The sequence below is a fragment of the Coloeus monedula genome (assembly GCF_965178545.1).
Source record: "Coloeus monedula genome assembly, chromosome: 9".
NCBI classification, from domain to species: domain Eukaryota; kingdom Metazoa; phylum Chordata; class Aves; order Passeriformes; family Corvidae; genus Coloeus; species Coloeus monedula.
In genome coordinates, this window is record NC_138789.1 from 12,159,376 (window position 1) to 12,167,984 (window position 8,609).

At 41.3% G+C, this 8,609-nt stretch overlaps 1 pseudogene across 1 annotated transcript; it reads right to left on the reverse strand.

Moving 5' to 3' along the window:
- Positions 1-97: 97 nt before the first annotated feature.
- Positions 98-8,277, reverse strand: LOC309576314 (pancreatic alpha-amylase-like; annotated as a pseudogene). Its single transcript has 11 exons — positions 7,982-8,277; positions 5,704-5,941; positions 4,091-4,236; positions 3,610-3,807; positions 2,849-3,079; positions 1,879-2,012; positions 1,671-1,793; positions 1,461-1,560; positions 1,128-1,249; positions 893-1,018; positions 98-287 (listed from the first exon to the last, which is right to left on the reverse strand). The product of its transcript is annotated as a pancreatic alpha-amylase-like (transcript).
- Positions 8,278-8,609: the final 332 nt, after the last annotated feature.

Genomic DNA, 8,609 nt, shown 5'->3' on the forward strand with positions numbered 1-8,609 from the left:
GGTTCATGCAGTCCTGAGAGCCAGGACATTCTGCACATCTGTTTGCTGTTAGCAAAGATACATGGGAGAAAGAACAACACATGCACAACACATCTGGTTACAATTTAGCATCAACGTGAATGGCAATGAATGGGTCTTCATCTTCATTCCCAATCAGGAAATTAGCCATGCCATCAGCAGCAACATGAACTTCAACTGCTGTACAGAAGTCACCTTCCTTTTGCCCAGAAATGACATCGCAGTAAGTGCCAGCAGGTAGACCAGTCTGCAGAGATACATTCAAGGACCTTTGGAAAAGAATGAAGCGCAGTAAGGATCATGAGGACTCTAGAACGCTCTGCAAATCATATTGGAGATCCTCTCAAACATTAAGTTATTCTGGAGTTATCCTCTAGCACTTCTCTGGACACTGCAGAAATCTATCCAATCACTACATCCTTCAAACTGCTCATCACCGCAACCTACTTCTAATTATTACAGACCTGACATACTCCCGTTCTCTTATCATCTCATTCTTGTGTAAAAGATAGCAATACAGTTTCTAAAACTGTCACATTTAGAACATTTTCCCGAGTTTACAATTTCCCTCACTTCTAAAAGTTCAGGCTTTGCTGGCTGACTAGGCTCCGTGACACAGCCAACTTAAGAACTTCAGAATTTCAGGGAAATAGCAAAACCACGGTACAAGGCCTAACTGCCAAGAGTGAAGAGTCTCTATGGTAGAATGGAAAATGCTGAGTTTAAATTGTCAACAACTGAGGCATCCATTACAAATATCTATTCGACCTAGCAACACCTTAAAAGGTTTCACTACTAACTAGATTATTTTAATACATAGATAATAACTTATTTATAACCATAATAAATTATAATTTATTTCCCACTGACTTACCAGTCATCATTATTGAAGATGATGAAGCCTTTATTACCGCGGCCAAAAGCTACTTGATTGCTGCCATTGTCCCACCAGTTGGAGAAAGGCTCACCATTCACCACGTTACGGAAGATAACCATGTTCCTGGAAACACAAGGAATGCCTGGCACTGCACCTGCAACAGCTCTAAAGCCACATGGAGCAGGAAGCAAAAGCAACTGCTTTTACTTCTTGTTTCTCCCCAGTGCCCTACTTTATCTGACGCCAGCGATGCTCACAAACCCAGCCGTTGCCGCAGGTTGTGTCCGCGTTGATTGTAACAGACTTTATGGAGCCATCCGAGTTACTTGGGGGTCCAACCCAGTCATTGATGTCCTGTCATTAAAAAGACAGGTTTATAACTTCTGACTGAAAATGCAGAGAGACCATCTGGAGAGCAAAGCTAGAGGGAGCATCAAAGTTTCACCAGCTAGATCCAACGTGGGACAGGGAAATCCCTTAACAAACTGAGATGCACTGGACTGTTTCTCTGGCCCTGGTCTGACCCTTCATCTCCATGGATGAATCTGCAGCATTACAAGCTCACCTTTCCATTTTCAAAATATCTTGGCCAGCGAAAACTTGACATCACACGTGTGAACCCATATGGATGAGCAAGCATGAAACCAACTGCCATTTTATAGAGCCTGTTTGTTGGACAAACAAGAAATGAGACGTGGAAGGAGGAACCTGCCACAGAACAGACAGACAAACCAGCAAAAGCAGGAAGTATCACCCAGACAAGGCAATCCCTTACCTGGCATCCCAGAAGGTCAGAACAGAAGCTCCACCGGCCCCGTGCCCTCTCTGGTTGTCGTGATTATCCACAAAGACCAGGGCTTTGTCGGAAGGCACAAAGCCCCAGCCTTCTCCCCAGTTCCTAGACAAAAACACAGTCTTGAAGCTACCCTGTCAATTGTCGTAGCCAGTGAATCCTGCATAAGTTGCAGCATCTTCATCCTTACTTTAAGTAGGCCATCTTTTCTCCGTCCCACTTGCGGATCACTGTCCCCAGTTTGGCACTGTATTTGAATTCTGTCACTCAGCCATTTCCAAAGTACTCGCTGCCTTTGATGGGCTCTCCACCCAAGTCAATTACCTGGTACAAGAAAGACAGAGCATTTTTTTCTACACAAAAATCAAACAAATAAAAGACATTGCTTTACACATTGGATTATCAAGGGGACAATACTTGATCTAATTACATTTTTGCAAGAAAGCCAAATACTGTATGTAGGCTACGTTTTCTTTTTAGCTCAGCCCAGCTGTGAACCTCTTTTCCATCTCCATCCTGTATCACCTTACCCCAGTTGATCACTCACCCATCATTAAGGCTTGGGCTGTACAAACTTTACACTTTGTATGGTGATCAACGCCTCTGCTTCCAGCAGTTGGGCTGCGCCATTTCACTATGGAGCTAAAGAATGTTTCTATTTTCCTAGACTTTTCAGGCAAGATACTAATTTAATAAAATGTGTGCAGCAAGTTTAGCTTCTGCTGACTGACATCAAGGATTACCTGCTTGTTCCAATTTATTATTTAAATGTAGAACAAATTCGGAATATCAAGTAACAGTTGTTATGCCACTGGAAAATAAATTTTCAGACCAAAATCAACATTTATGTATTCTATTGCAATTTATTATCCAGAATTTAAAATTCATGAAATGAAATCTCTTTTTTAAACCAATAGAATTTTTACACTAACTCCAATGTAGTCAATTTCATCTCAATAAAATTTCCAGGTACAAAACAAGTGGGACATTTTGAACATCAATTACCATTTATAGGCAGATTAGATATTTGTAGATTATGGTTATTAAATCTTCTATAGATCTGCTTGGGCTCAGCCCATTGCCTTCCATGTGTGACTGAGCCTATACTGGGCCTGAAAGAAATATGTTTGTGAAGTAAAATTTAAAAAAATAAAGATTACCTCCTGGTAAATGAAAGGTTTAGTTCCTTCAGGAAACCATTGAGTATTTAGATCTTTCAGCTTGTCTAAAATCGCCTTGACATCCCCAGGCCACATGTGCTTGGCAGCATCGATCCGGAATCCTGCGACGCCGATGTCAATGAGATGGTTCATGTACTCCGCAACCCTGGAGCGCACATAGTCCTTCTCCAGGGCCAGGTCCAGCAGGCTCACCAGGCGGCAGTCCCGGACCTGGGCAAAAATTCTGCAATGAAACATTTTTCACCTAATAGACTTAATATAGTGTTCTACATACATTTTGAATGCTCTTGCCTGCATTCAAATGCCAAATAAAACCTTCAGTAGCCTTTGTTCCCCATACATATTTTTGCCTTGGAGAGTCATTTACACAGCAGCTGCATTAACAAATTGCATTTAGCCCTCTTTTCTGAAACTGAGACCAAAGAAAAATTCCAAATTACAGTTAAAGGCAAGTAACTTCTACCTTTTTTTATCGCACTAAATAGATTTGTTGAGCTGTAAATTGTCTTCATTAAGTACCTAAGAACACTTATCTAAATCTGATATTGAGCCATTGTCTCAAGTACAGCTATCCCTTTAAGAAGTGGTGTTCCTGACAGCAACACTAACCTCTGTTACTAATTTGGGTGGGTTTTTATCAGGTTTTTTTTTTCCTTTTAAAAAATGTCTCACAGTAAATGAGAGCAAAGAAATCACAGCACAGGAACAGATGTACATGAAAGCTATAGTTATAGGTTTACCTGAGATATATCATGATAATTCTCAATGTTTCCACTTCTAGATTTACATTTATGATCATTAAAGTCCCAGCCAGAATAGGGCACAGCTGGGAAATCTTCAGTCTTTGCATTGAAATAGCTTCCACAAGTAGCATGGTCACCAGCCCCAGCATTAGCTCCACACATATGGTTGATCACTGCATCCACATAAATGTGCACCTAGAGAACAGTATCCACATAACAATTTGAAAAAGCCACTTCCCACAGCACCACTAACTGATGTTCTCTGTCCCATACCTCCTGCCCTATCCCCCTATTTCTGTTTGCTTGCTTCACCCAGCATTTTATTCAGGTTTTTTTTTTATTAGCATACAGCAACGGTGATCAAACAGGCAGCCCAACAGACAAGCAGATAACACTGCATCCATTTTTGAAAATGGTAGAATCACTGCCTGTCTATATCCTCGTATTGTAAACACCAGAAGGTTTTAAAAGCCCTTACTCCAGCATTGTTGCACCTGGTCACCATGTCTCTAAATTCAGTTTCATTTCCAGATCTTGTGCACAGCTTGTAGCTGACAGGTTGGTATCTTTCCCACCATGGTTGCTGGGGGTCAGTAACGATAACATTTTCATTTGGAGGTGAATCTGTGAATAAAACAATGGTACTTGGTAACAGGATACTGATAATGGTTAATTTGTTTGTGCAGTATTTTTAGAGCAAGAACACAACCCACTTAGATCCTCAGTATCCTCTGCTTACACTGTAGTAGGCTGGAAATAAAAGACTTAGGCTTGGCCTTCAGCAGGTAGAAATATACTAAAAATTAGGTCCATGGACAGAGTGTCCTAATTATCTTTACGAGCAACTGCAGGCCTCAAAGACGTATCTGAAATTGAACAACTAGGTCAGCAGAGGAAGGAAGTGACTGCATAACAACTGACAAAACATCCTGCCTTTAAAACTGATCCAACTTCCCATTTTTGTAATGTTTTGGATAAATGCATTCTTGACCTAATTCTTCTAAGTTTCAAGGTGAATCACACCTCTTCCTTTTACAGACTTTTCAGGATACTTTTTAGGCAACAAGCTTTTGCTGCTACCTCCAAGTCTCTGGGCATAACAACCTGATCCCACCACTTCTCAGAAAGATCCCTGCATCTTCTTAGATGCCACACCTTCCTAATCAGCTCAGCAAGCCATCATCTGAAAAAAACTTCCTGAGACCCTGCCACTGAATGGATTAAAAAGATATAGATGCATATACCACAGTCTGAGAAATCAGTTTAAAATCAATCTCGTCTGTGTGCCTGGAAAGAAGGTAGCAAAGAAAGTATGTATTATTTGAAAATTATGCAGAAGTTCTCACTCAGGCCAGCTTGCAATCTCTTGGGCTACAAGAAACAGGCAGACTTCACACCAATTTTTCCTAAGCAATCTGACAGGCAAACTGAAATAGTTTAATAGGTGGCTGTTCTCCTGCCATGCCACCCCACCCAAGTGCCAGTACTGGTTCCACAGGAACATGTCTCTGTTGTTCAGACAGACCTGGCTCACACAGGGACACCTTCACTAGAACCTGTGTTCAGTTCACTTCCACCTGCTCACACCAGGCTCCTGCAAACAAGGGTCTCCTCAAACAAGTGGCTTACTGTGACACCGTGCTTTACAGAAAGAAACTTGCCAGTTTGGGTGAACACAATTAGCATCCTTTTGTACTTAATTATTTAAAACCTTCAGCATTTTTTGTTCTTTGGATGCCCTTTGTTCAGTCATAGTTTCATTTTACATTTATCTAGCTCTTCAGAGTTTCCCTTGATTTAAATAATATCAAGCAGATAAACATAGGTTACTCTTCACAGCAGTAAAAAAAAAAGATTTAGCAAGTGATGTGCAATTATAATTCATCTAAATGTAATAGCACAGAGTGCAAAACATGCACTTTGGAGCAATGAAATAAATTCCTGCTTACTTGATGATAGCTGAAAAACATATTTGTCAGCATTTACTACTTCCATTACCAATTTCTATTTTTCTTTCTCAGTGTCTGTCCTTTGGCAAACTGAACAATTTCTGTGAAAAACAAATTATCATCTATGCAGCAATTTTACTACCTACTGATAGGAACAGACGTACCTGAACTCCTCCAAATCCATTAGGAGCTAAGTAGCGTTCACACTCCAGAGCAATATCCTGCCAGCGCCATTCAAAGAGATGCACAATAGATGTTCTCTCAGGCAGAGTGTTGGGGTTGTACTGCCCCCAGCAAAGCCCTACAATTAACAGCAGAAAATAGATACCCATCCAGTGCTCTGTGATCAGTTGTGCTCTTCTTACTAACTGTCAATGTTCCTGCAAGAGGGTAAAGTACACATTAGAAAATACACATTTAAAGGTAAACACCCATCTCTGGCATCATATTTATTTACTTGTCATTTTGTATGAGAACTGGATTTTAGCTAAACTATATAAAACTCCCATACGAACAGTAACTTTGTTTTCATGCAGTTAAAATTCAGATGTTGTCTAATGCAGGCTGCCTCCAGAGTGCAACAGCTGTGTTTTTATTAGTATAAAGCAAAAAACTACCCCAAAAGGCAAAGGAATACTTACATACACTGAAATGGACATTTTGCTTCTTATTTTAATGTATAATATTTTACATTCCTATTTATCCTTGAGAGGCATCTTTTTTTTCAAACTGGTGTTGCTACAACTTGAACATATTTGGACAAGATCTTGCAGAGGCAGCGTATTTCTTACTGTGATTTCTTATGAAACCTCAGATACTGTGGAGGTGTAACATACACGAGTCTGTCACTCATGATATGCATGACATCTCTCATTCAAACAACAGCCTGAAACTTGGAAGATCTCTCAGATACAGAAATTATTATAGTGACTCAAACCCAGAAATGCTAAATGTCTGATGCACACCTGTACAATTTGTGTGGAGATATTTTCCTTCTAAGAACATGAGCAATGGCATGCAGACATTAAAAGTGCTGTGAAGCTCCATAACCAAGAAATCTCCTTCTCAGTGCCCAAGTACAGAGTTCTGCAAAAGGAGCTTTCCAGAGGATTGAAACCAGCTGCATTCCCTTCTGATTAGCTAGGCTAAGAGCTGTATTTCCCAACGCATATCCTATTTGTATTTACTTGTGGACAAATACAGATGACAATCCTTGTATTAAAATTGCCTCTCTTCTTTCTTATCTAGAGACGTATAATAACATATAACAAACCAGAAACTAAACAACTACCAAGGTTTACCTTACTCTATTGAGAGCCTTATTTTGCACTCTTCACATTTAGAAGTTGATTTAGAGAGTCTGAGGTAAAAATAAGTCCTCCAAGAAGAACTTCTGCAAACAATAAGCTAAAGTAATGCTTCCCTTAAATAACAGAATACAGAATCTTGTTACTTTCCTCTAAGTATCTATTCTTTATAAAAAGCTATCTTACAGAAACAACAGAGAGCAAAGAGAGATTCCTGTCATAGGGGAAACCAAACACCTCAGTGAAGGTTTAAGTATGAACACAAGGGCCCTCAGGTTTGCAACATGAAGGAAACCAGTGCTTTTCCTAATTTCATATACACGCGGGAATGCACTGCCAAAAACTCCAACCTGCTATGATACAGCTACCCAGACATAAGTTTATATGGATGATCCATATCTCTCAGGCAGTGGAACTGCACTCTTTGGAACAAATTTAGGCACAAAATATACCAGTTTGTAAAGTATAGAACCTGCCACCCATTGCTATCAGCTATCACTGTTCTTCACAAGCAGGCAGTTACTTAGAAGTAAGCATATGGTATACTTAGCTTGCTTTTCTGCTTGTGAACAAAATAACTTTAATACAATTATTTACTTGTAGATCTTCAGTAAAGTATACAGATAAATTTCACCCACAAGCAGTTGCTCTGCGTGCTTCCATTTTCATAAGGGAATGCTTTTTTGCCCTGATAGGAAGAACATACATTAAGAGAAAATGACCTTAAAAAAAAAAAAAAAAAAAAAAATCGATCTTCTCTGATGAGCAAAGCCATCTATCAGATTGGCAAGTTTCACTTCCAGCAGTAAATACACAAAGCACTAAATTACACAAAGCAGTAAGAATAATACCTTGACCTAACTAGCTCCAAGGCCTAGTGCTTAAAGACTCAATGTAGATTTTCGTTTCCCTGAAATGGGTTTATGCCTGTTCTGCCTTCAATACAAGCAATAATAAGAGAATAGGGATGTTGAAATCCTCGCTGCATTCTGAAGGCTCGAGCTCCAGAATGCTTTGGAAATTCGGAAAAATTGTAAGAGGCCACGTGGAAGAAAGCAACATTGATTGCAATGAAGAGAACTTTGAGAGCAAAGTCTCTCTGCAGAGCCCTACCGATGTCTTGGCCAACACGGGACTCGGGTCACCTTGTCTTCTGCTGGGTTACAGCCTGAGCTGTGAAGCCCAGCCGCCATCTCCAACACACCTGCAACAGTTTATAAATTTGCGGGACGTCTGACGCAGCTGCTGAAGCCGCAGCTACTAAAGGCTGTCACAGGGAAGCATAGCAGTGGCCCTGTCCCTTGCAGCGGCTCCCCACAGAAGCCCGCTCAGCAGCCCCACGGCTCGCGCAGGCGAAGCCAGCCCGCTTCGGCCGCTGCGGCCGAGCCCCCCGGCAGGGCCCGCGGAGCGCGGTACGTACGTGCTGGGGCCGCCCCGCCGCGCACCGCCCTTTCCGCCGGGGCCGCGCCGCCGCAGGGACAGCGCGGGACGCGGCCAGCGCCGCTGCGCTCTCAGCTTCACATTACACACGATTACCTTGATTCAATACAAGATTTCGTTCTGGAATACATTTGTTGTCGAGATTTGAGAATGGAAAGTTCTCTGAACATACACTTCCCGCACTTTTTAAACAAGTATTCTTGTCCTTGAGCACAGCACCACCTTGCTGTTATCCTACTTCGGCGCTTTGAAAATTCACTTGTGGGCCTTTCGTTCTGTACGCATAGCTCAACACGGGTGT